Raw genomic sequence first — 8,926 nt, 5'->3', positions numbered from 1 at the left:
TTGCTTTCAGAGCTACCTAGTGCTGAATCAGTAGAGCTCTTCTAAAAATGTTTTCTTGCCTCCTCCAAGAAGAGGGACTATCTGCACCCTGCCCTCCCCCCAAGCAGGTTAGCTACCCATGAGATTTTCTCTCTCCCCAACTCTCTCTTCCTTTAAATTATTTGTTGCAGTACAGATTTTCCAAGGCCTGTGTCTTCACCATGGTTCTGCTTCTCCACAGATGTGCTTGCCCCAGGAGGCCAGCATTCCTCAGTGGGGGATGAGTCCTCGGAATGGAGTCTCCACGAAACCTCCTGTTTCGTTGTCCAAAATGTCCTTTCTTTCTGTGTAACTGAAACCTGTGTTTTTCTGCTAATACCCATCTCCGAGGATGGCTGCCGCCCAGCTGTCCTGTTTATTCCCTGGCAATCCTAACAAGTCTGTGCCTGGCTGTCACCTGCCACTGTCTTCCTCCTTGTTTTTTTTTTTTTTTTTTTTTTTTCAATGATGTTCTTGAAAAGATTAAGCCATCAAAACCTGTCTCCTGTGATGCAGGGATTTTCTGTTATATTTTGGATAAGCTTTAACTCCCTAAAAAACAAAAACAAAAACAACTATTTTCCTTAATGGGCTTCATTTTGAGAACTCAGTCCTTTTCCTCCCCCCTTGGAGTTTTGTATAGTAGTGTGACAAATATGTGACAAATGCTGATGCTGTCATTGCTGAAAACTCCACTCCTCAAATCCAAATATTTGCAGAGCTTATCTACATCTCAAAACCGACAGGTGTTTCCTATAGCACTGTCCTGAAACACATACATATATTCTGGAAGGCTTTTTTTTTTTTTTCTGACATCCCACGTAGATCTCATATTGGTGAACTTAGGCCTCTTTCTTGAGTGACTGCTTGAGCACACAGTGGGTGGATGACATGTTCCTGTATGATTCAACAGTCTTCAGCTCTGTTGTTGGGAAGGCACCCACAGTCTGTACTATTCACTGACTTAGGAATGCTCATCACCTGTGAAGGACACCCAGGGACACAGAACTGAAAACTGAGCGAGAGCCGGTGCTTCATCTCTGCGTTTGGGGAAGAGCTCTGCAGCAGACCATCTCAGTCTTATTTCCCCTAAAAGCTGATCCAAGACTTGGTATAAAGGTAGATTGTGAGGGGAGTGATCTCAGGGAAACCCAAATGAGAACATGAACCAGAAAGGGTGTGCTGGTGAGTGGGGACTGCTGAGGAAAACTAGAGTTCCACCTCATTACTGACATTCTGAGGGGTTGTTTGGACAAACTTCAGGATTGCTCCACTGAGGGACAGGGAAGTTGGAGGACCCTCAGATTCCTGTCTTCATAGTTTGCCTCTGAGAAATTTGGCTTCACCTAAAGTTTGTGGCCTGAAGAAAGTCTCTCACAGACACACAAAGATATGTATAGAATGGGAGTGTACATGAAGACTGCTCACTGAAGTCATAGAACAACTCAAAGGTTGGACAAAGTGACGTGTCTAGGACACCAACATCATCCATCAACAGAGAGTGTAGGATCTTTGACATGAAAGGGTGTTCTGACCTGCAGGACATCAACCTGGGGCAAGAGAGTCAGGGATAGGGAATGGGGACAAGAGACACAGAAAGAACGACCACAAGACAGGATTCTGATCAAATGGCAAACTTTACTTTTTTCTCAGGCTAGCTTATATAGTCGGCAGAGCAGGATATGGGGAGGGGTAGAATAGGTTGTTTGTGAGCCAGGTGTTAGTGTAGGCAGGATATTAGGAAGCCACAAAGAGGATGTTTGGCAGGATAAAGAGTTTATGAGTAAGAGGTCCAGGAAGGGTTGCCTAGGTGACTGAGCCTGTGGGTGGAGGACTGGGTCAAGTTGTTTCTTTTCTTGAGCTGAGGTTCTAAGGAGCTGCTATGTAAAGTTTAACTATATGGCCTGCCAAGCATGGCCTAAGATCTCATGCCAAACCCTGAGATTTGGCTCCCAATAAAAGGGTGTCACATCTGGGCATTGATGATGTAGTGGTATGGTAAAGTAACCGGTTACAAATTCCAAAGGGAAGATGTCCCTTTTTTATTAACTCTAACTGAAATAAATCAGAGAAATGCACAACTCTCCAGTCAATTCAGCTTGATTGCTTGATATTCCATAGACAGCTAGTGTAAGTAGTATTTATAGTCTTCAACTCTCATAATCAACATCACCAGAAACTAGTTAGGAAAGCAAATTCTTGGTCTCCCATCAGCCATCACTCTGAGGGGAGGACTTAGAAATCTTTGACAAGCCCTCCTGATAATCCTGATAGGAATTCAAGGTTGAGCACAGGGGATATAAATAAAATTTGTACCCATGACTTTTATGTCAATTTGGGTGCAGAAAAAGAGTGGGTATGGAGAGTATGTTAAATTTTCTGTCCTAGTTAGGTATGAACATTTCAAATTATTTATCTCCAGTTTGTAAAATGAGAAGCTTGAACCAGTCATATAGTGGTGTTTAAAATAAAAGATAAACAAATAAATAAATAAAAGCAATAGAATACTTAAAATACACACACACACACACACAAACACACACACACACACACACACACACACACACCACTCAGTATGTTCAAAGACACACTCAGTGTATTGGTAAATACATGCCGAGCACATGAAAACACAAAGTCCTTAGCTTGGAGAGGGTAGCCAAACACCCTATCCTTTTACTTTGCCCACTGTGGCTTCCCACATACACTGTGGATCATCATAATTTCCATCTGTTTAGCTTGAGAAATACTGTTGCAGAGGACCAGGATCCCTCTGTGATATGTTCTGAGATATCAGACAGACTTAATCATGACTTACTGGTGATAATGACCCCCAAGGCTGACCTGAGGGTCGAAAATTTCATCACATGTCCATGGCCTCTGCATCATCATTCATGAACTAACTCTGATTCTTTACTTTCTTTTTTTTATAAACATTGAGAATTTTTTAAAGAGATTTATTTTTATTTTGTGAGGGTTTGCCTGCATACCATGTGCATGCCTGGTGTTCATGGAGGTCAGACGAGGACACTGGGCATTGGATCCACTAGAACTGGAGTTACGGACAGTTGTGATCTGCCACGTGGGTGATGGGAATCGAACCCAGCTAATCTCTGGAAGAGAAGCTAGTGCTCTTAAACACCGAGCCATCTTTCCAGCCCCAACTCTAATTCTTGTCATGTTTATCTTTAGAGGTTATTGAGAGGACCAAATGGAAGTTCAGATATGAACATACTTTATAAATTGCTATGTCCTATTAACTCAAAGGGTTTATTGTGGGAATTGTCCTTCCAGGTAGAATCTTTTTGCAAGTGGTGCCATAGATAGGTAGAGATGGAAGATGTAGATAGTTAGATGCTTCCTGGTTTCTCCCTTGTCTTAGAAGGACGAGGGTATCAATTTCCTTCTTAATTAAAAGCCTGTTTACCAAGATGAGTCACTTTTAACAAAATGATGCTTGAGCAGAGGCCAGTTAGCTGGTTGAATCATTCTACACAGCTTGTAAAGAAGTGCCAGGTTGTTCTCTGTGCAGAGGTAATTAGTTTCTCTTAACAATTTCTTGCCAACAAAATAATAATGAGAGCCAATTTTGGAATATGTTGACTTAGCGTTTTTAGCCGATTACATATTCAGAAGTTTGTGAGACTGAGGAGCTACCTACTGTGCTAACGAAGCATCTACATTTTCAGAAGTTTGTAGTGTAACATTAACTCACGTTTGTGTGGCTTTTTCCCTTCTTGGATGTGGCTTCTGGGAGAGATTTATCTACCACAAACTTGCCAGAGAAGTACCCAACAGGATGTTTCCTGGCTGCAGTTTCCTATCATGGAAGTGTCGAATAAATCCTTGTGGGATGTTTGAAAGACGATCTACCAGGTCTGTCAAATATGGCTATTGGGGTTAGACAGTAGTCAGAGTTAAGCCCTACTTATTTCCAAAGGCTGGTAAAAGGTCAGATGATGTCTGAAAACTGTCATCCTAAGGATAGACATTTGCAAAGAAGTCTCAATGTCCACACTGAAGGTGGCCAAGATAATGGAAGAATGCTCTCAGGAAATACAAAGTGGGAGAAATGTTGGAGGCTGCAAAGGGCCACCATCAGATTCTTCAAACTGATGTGATGAGGTTCTGTCAGAACTCTCTTAGGAGCCATCAACAGAGACCTAGTGACTTGTATTTGAGAGAAGGAGCATCACCATTTCTGAGCCCCTGTGGTTGGTGAGGTAGCTTTGGAGGAAGTTCTGCAAGTATGATCTTTCACTCCTGTGAAAAAGCTAGATGCCCTCAACTTCACTCCTTACCTGTCACTGTGGAGCACAGTACACAAAACAGGCCTCTGTGAGGCTGCAGAAGAGTCAGTCAGGTGGGAATGGATGTGGAAAGATCAAGAGGCATGCAGGGCAGCAGAGTGTTCCAAGCAGAGAGAACCACATCTACAATGGCCTGTTCTGAAGACTGAAGAAGCCTACACTAGCTGTAGGGTAAGTCACTCTGTGGGGTGAGACAAGCTAGTGCCAGGAATTGGAAGACATTGTCAGCATGGGCTCTTTTCCTCACTCGAATAAAGATAGGACCAATGTAAGCCGTACTTATCAAACAGCTTCATGGAATCCCAGGTGGAGTGGTGGTGGAGGTTTCCTCCAGAGGGCTTTGAGGAGTAGAGGTGGAAGGAAAAACTTCTGGGCTCCAACTTGTACCCTGTTAGGAACAGCTTTGCTTGTATTGAGTTTAAACAGTGAGTGTGTACACAAAATAGTGTTAGAAGATGGGGCTCAATGCTTAGAAAATGGTTGAAAACTACCAAGGATTTGGGTAGGTGTATCCCACCTGTCAACACTGAATGATATTGTCATCTAAACGCTCACACTTCAGAACCACACAAAAGAATTGCAAAAAGTAACCATGTACACGAACACGAACCCCCCCACACGCACCCTCCCTCATTATCCTTGGTTGCATGTGGCTGGCAGGGCTGTGGGTTGGACACCTTCTGGGATAAGTGGGAGCTTGGGGAGACTCATGAGGAATCATGGATGGCAGCTGTGCTGCCCTGACCCCTCTTCCTCAAGACTCCCAGCAGTGTCTGCCTCCGGGTAAGTGAAGAGCTCACTTCCTGTCAAATCATTGGAACAGGAGAAAGGCTGAAACAGACAGTGGTGGTGCACACCTTTGATCCCAGCACTTGGGAGACAGAGGCCAGTAGTCTACAGAGTGAGTTCTAGGACAGCCAGAACTGTTAACACAGAGCAACCCTGTCTTGAAAACAAAAAAACAAGAGAAAGGCTGAATATCTGCTGCTTTATCCTAAGCAGAGAAATTTAGAAAGAGTTAAAATGTACCATTGACAGTTCTCACCAACTACCACATGGTCAGGGTTGTTACTCAGTGTGAACCTTTGCAGCCATGGCTATTATTTGTATGTCAGGAAGGTTCTGTAACTATTCTCCATAGACTTTGCCAGTGTCATCATCTCTCAAAAAGATGACCAGAAACCAGACTTCAGGCAGTCTTTTGTAGACCATGTGTCATTTTCAATGATACCCCCTCCACTCCCTTCCCCTTCCTTCTCCTCCTTTTTCCTTCTCTCCCCTCCCCTCATATGCCCAATCTATAGTGTTATCTGCCCAGCCACACCTGCAGTTTGACATACACACAGAGACTCTACCCAAGTGCCATTCATGCCATGTCCACCAGCATTTGTGAGGTCCCAGAATGTCCTGTTCAAGACCACTATAACAGTGATGCTATTAGTTGTTTTGCTACATTATAAATGGCATGAGTGTCAGCTCTTAGTCATTGAGACTCCGTTTGCAGTCACCCTCACTTAGACAGACTATAAATGTGTTCTTGGTTAGCAGCATGATAGCCTGTGGTTTCCTTTAATTCAAAGTCAGAGGCCCCCTCAGGGTTTCCCATGGTTCCTTGGCAAGTTCCAGAATTGTTTGTTTACTCTGAATGTGGCTGATGGAACTTCAACCTGACTGACCACAGCATCCTGCCTCCAACATGTAGATGGGTTGAGGATTATGTAAAACTTAACAAAGATCTTGAACACTTCCCAGTGTTACTTGAGTCAGTGCCCTAAGACGCAGACAGGAGCAAAACCTCAACGTTTTGCATCAGTATTTTCTTTTTGAGAACCTCACTCAAGTCTAAGTTATACTAAAACTCCATCACTTTAATCTAAGAGACAGTTCCACATTTTTGGCAACTTCCGGACATTTTTTGTTGTTGTTGCAAATTATTTCTACCCCAGTGACAAACATCTAGTGGTACTGATAATATTGCCCACAAGAAAAGTAGGAAAACACAAATCAAGAACAACAATAAAACATAAAGAGCGAAATAGGAGGAGAAAGTAAGTATAATTTGTAGTTCTAAAGACCAAAGTGTAATTCTGTGTTGTCTCCAGTCTACACACTATGTCTTAATTGGGAATTTTGGATGTTATAATGAAGAAGATTGACACCAACATCAGCTACTTGACTTAAATTGTAATTTTATTGTTAAATAACATTGTGTAACATGTTAGAAGACCTCCAGTCCCTCTTGGCCTCAACATACTTCCCATACTTTAAAGTCTGGGAAAACTTTAAACTTACCATATTTCTTATTCATTAATCATTCATCCATTATACTAATTTAATTGCTCATTCATTCAACTAATTACATATATTTAGCACGCAATGTATGATTATGCATAATATATCATTAGTACAATAAGTACATGTCAGAAATTTTTATGGATGGTAAGCCTCCAAATGAAGAAGCAGACAATCCTTTTGCCTCTATGGGGCTTATATTCTAATGTTTGCAAATTGAGTGAGTGAGGATGTCCAGAGAGAGGCAGCTGGGATGGGTCAGATGTCTGTAAGAGCAACTAAAACTTTCTAGTGAAGCCAGAGGAGGTCAGGCCATGTGTCTGAGCCAGTTCTGCAACTTCACCTAGCTTTTCTATACTCTCGGGCCCCATAAGCAGGTACCATCTCCACATCTGGTGCTTGGGAAATCATTGCTGCCTTTACTCCATCTCCCCTTTGCACTCACTTGCTTCTCAATGTGTTCTCCCTCGTGATGATTTCTTCTTTCTACCAGATGGTTTGGGCCACCTTTGGCCATCTTTAGACATGCTCCTTGGGAAACGCCCCTCCCCCCTCAGTTATTGTCTAACTCTGTCTCGGCTGAGCCATCTCTAGTGTCTGGATTTGGTGCTTTAGTGTGGAAATCAAATGTGAGGGAAGCTGCAGCAGTTTTTGGACTTCAGATCCAGAGGCAAAAAGCTGAAGTCTGTCTAGTTTGGAGTAAGACTACAATGAGGAGGAGGATAGAAGGAGGTCAAGGATTCAGGGCTTCAGCATAGGCTCTTTGTGCTATATGGTGAGTGACATAGCTCAACACCAATATACAAGTCCTGGTGCTGAGAGCAGTGTGTAGAGAAGTCATTGTGTACTGTAACCAGTGTTGAGGAGATAGAAATACCTGGTAACATTTATCAACACCTGGCAGGTGATGAAGCAGTTCAGCTACCCCTTTTTTCTTCAGTGGCAACTTACTGTTTTCCCTATTTCAATGGCTCTCAAATTCCAGTGCACCCTGGATTCACCTGGAAGGCTGTAGAGACCCAGACTGCATGGCTTCATGATAGACTTAGGCTTTGGATTGCCTGTGGTAGAGCCTGTAGTCTTCTTTTCTAACTAGTTCCCAATGATGCCCCGTTAGGAAAGGACTTCCCTTTGGTAGTAACAGTCCTTCGGGTCAGGTGTCCACACAAAATCAAGATTTCTTACCATTGCGAAGGACAGACTAGGCAGTTTGGTGAAAGCTCCCTGCCTCATTGGTAGGCCTTACATTTTTTCTAGGTACTTAAGGTTATGTGTGAATAATTAATAACACAAAAGCAGAAGCAAAGCTATCTGTGGGATCAAAGGAGAGTGATGGAAGGAGGGGGAAGTTGGGTAGGAGGGTGTGGGAAGGAATATGCTCAATGTCATGCACACTGCTATGACAGTGCTTTGTGTAACTCTTATAAAGGAAATTATTTACTTGTGGTGGCTCACTTACAGTTCAGAGACAAGGAAAACAGTGCTGGAGAAGAAACTGAGGGTTCTTAAATGATCCCATAGGCAAGAGGAAGTGAGCTGTCTCAATGGGTGTGGCTTGAGCATATACACGAGACCTCAAAGCCTGCCTCCACTGTGACATACTTCCTTCAACAAGACCACACCTACTCTGACAAGGCCACACCTCCCAATAGTGCCACTCCTTTTGGGGAGCATTTTCTTCCAAACCACCACAGTAGCACAACACCATGTCTAATGAATATACACAATTAAAAAAATTAAAGTGAGGGCCAGGTGTTGGTGGCGCACGCCTTTAATCCCAGCACTTGGGAGGCAGAGGCAGGCAGATCTCTGTGAGTTCGAGGCCAGCCTGGTCTCCAGAGCGAGTGCCAGGATAGGCTCCAAAGCTACACAGAGAAACCCTGTCTCGAAAAAAAAAAATTTAAAGTGAAACATTCCTCCAAATTAAAAATTAGTTCTCTTCTTTGACTCAGAGTTTAAAGATGTAAAGGACAAAACAATCAAACACCTGAAGTAGTGATTTTTCTGTAAACAAGGAAGCAAGATTTCCAGGAAGCACTGAGTATTTCACACATGCAAATCCTCTAAAGCCCACGACAAAAGCTTTGTTATGGTATGACTTCAGTGAATACTGATCTTCAGGGAAAGGCCTCCTTAAAACCACAAATTCTTAAATCTTAATTTAAGAGGTCACAAGTATTTGTGATCTTATGTTTTAATTTTGTGGGCAAGCACATGGAGGCCTGAGAGGTTAAACAACTTCTCAACATCACCACCACCCACCACCATTATTAGCAGAGCCAAATATCAGAGATGTCAAATCTCCCAAC

Source organism: Cricetulus griseus, chromosome 3, assembly GCF_003668045.3.
Source record: "Cricetulus griseus strain 17A/GY chromosome 3, alternate assembly CriGri-PICRH-1.0, whole genome shotgun sequence".
Classification (NCBI taxonomy): domain Eukaryota; kingdom Metazoa; phylum Chordata; class Mammalia; order Rodentia; family Cricetidae; genus Cricetulus; species Cricetulus griseus.
This window is presented reverse-complemented; position numbering follows the sequence as displayed.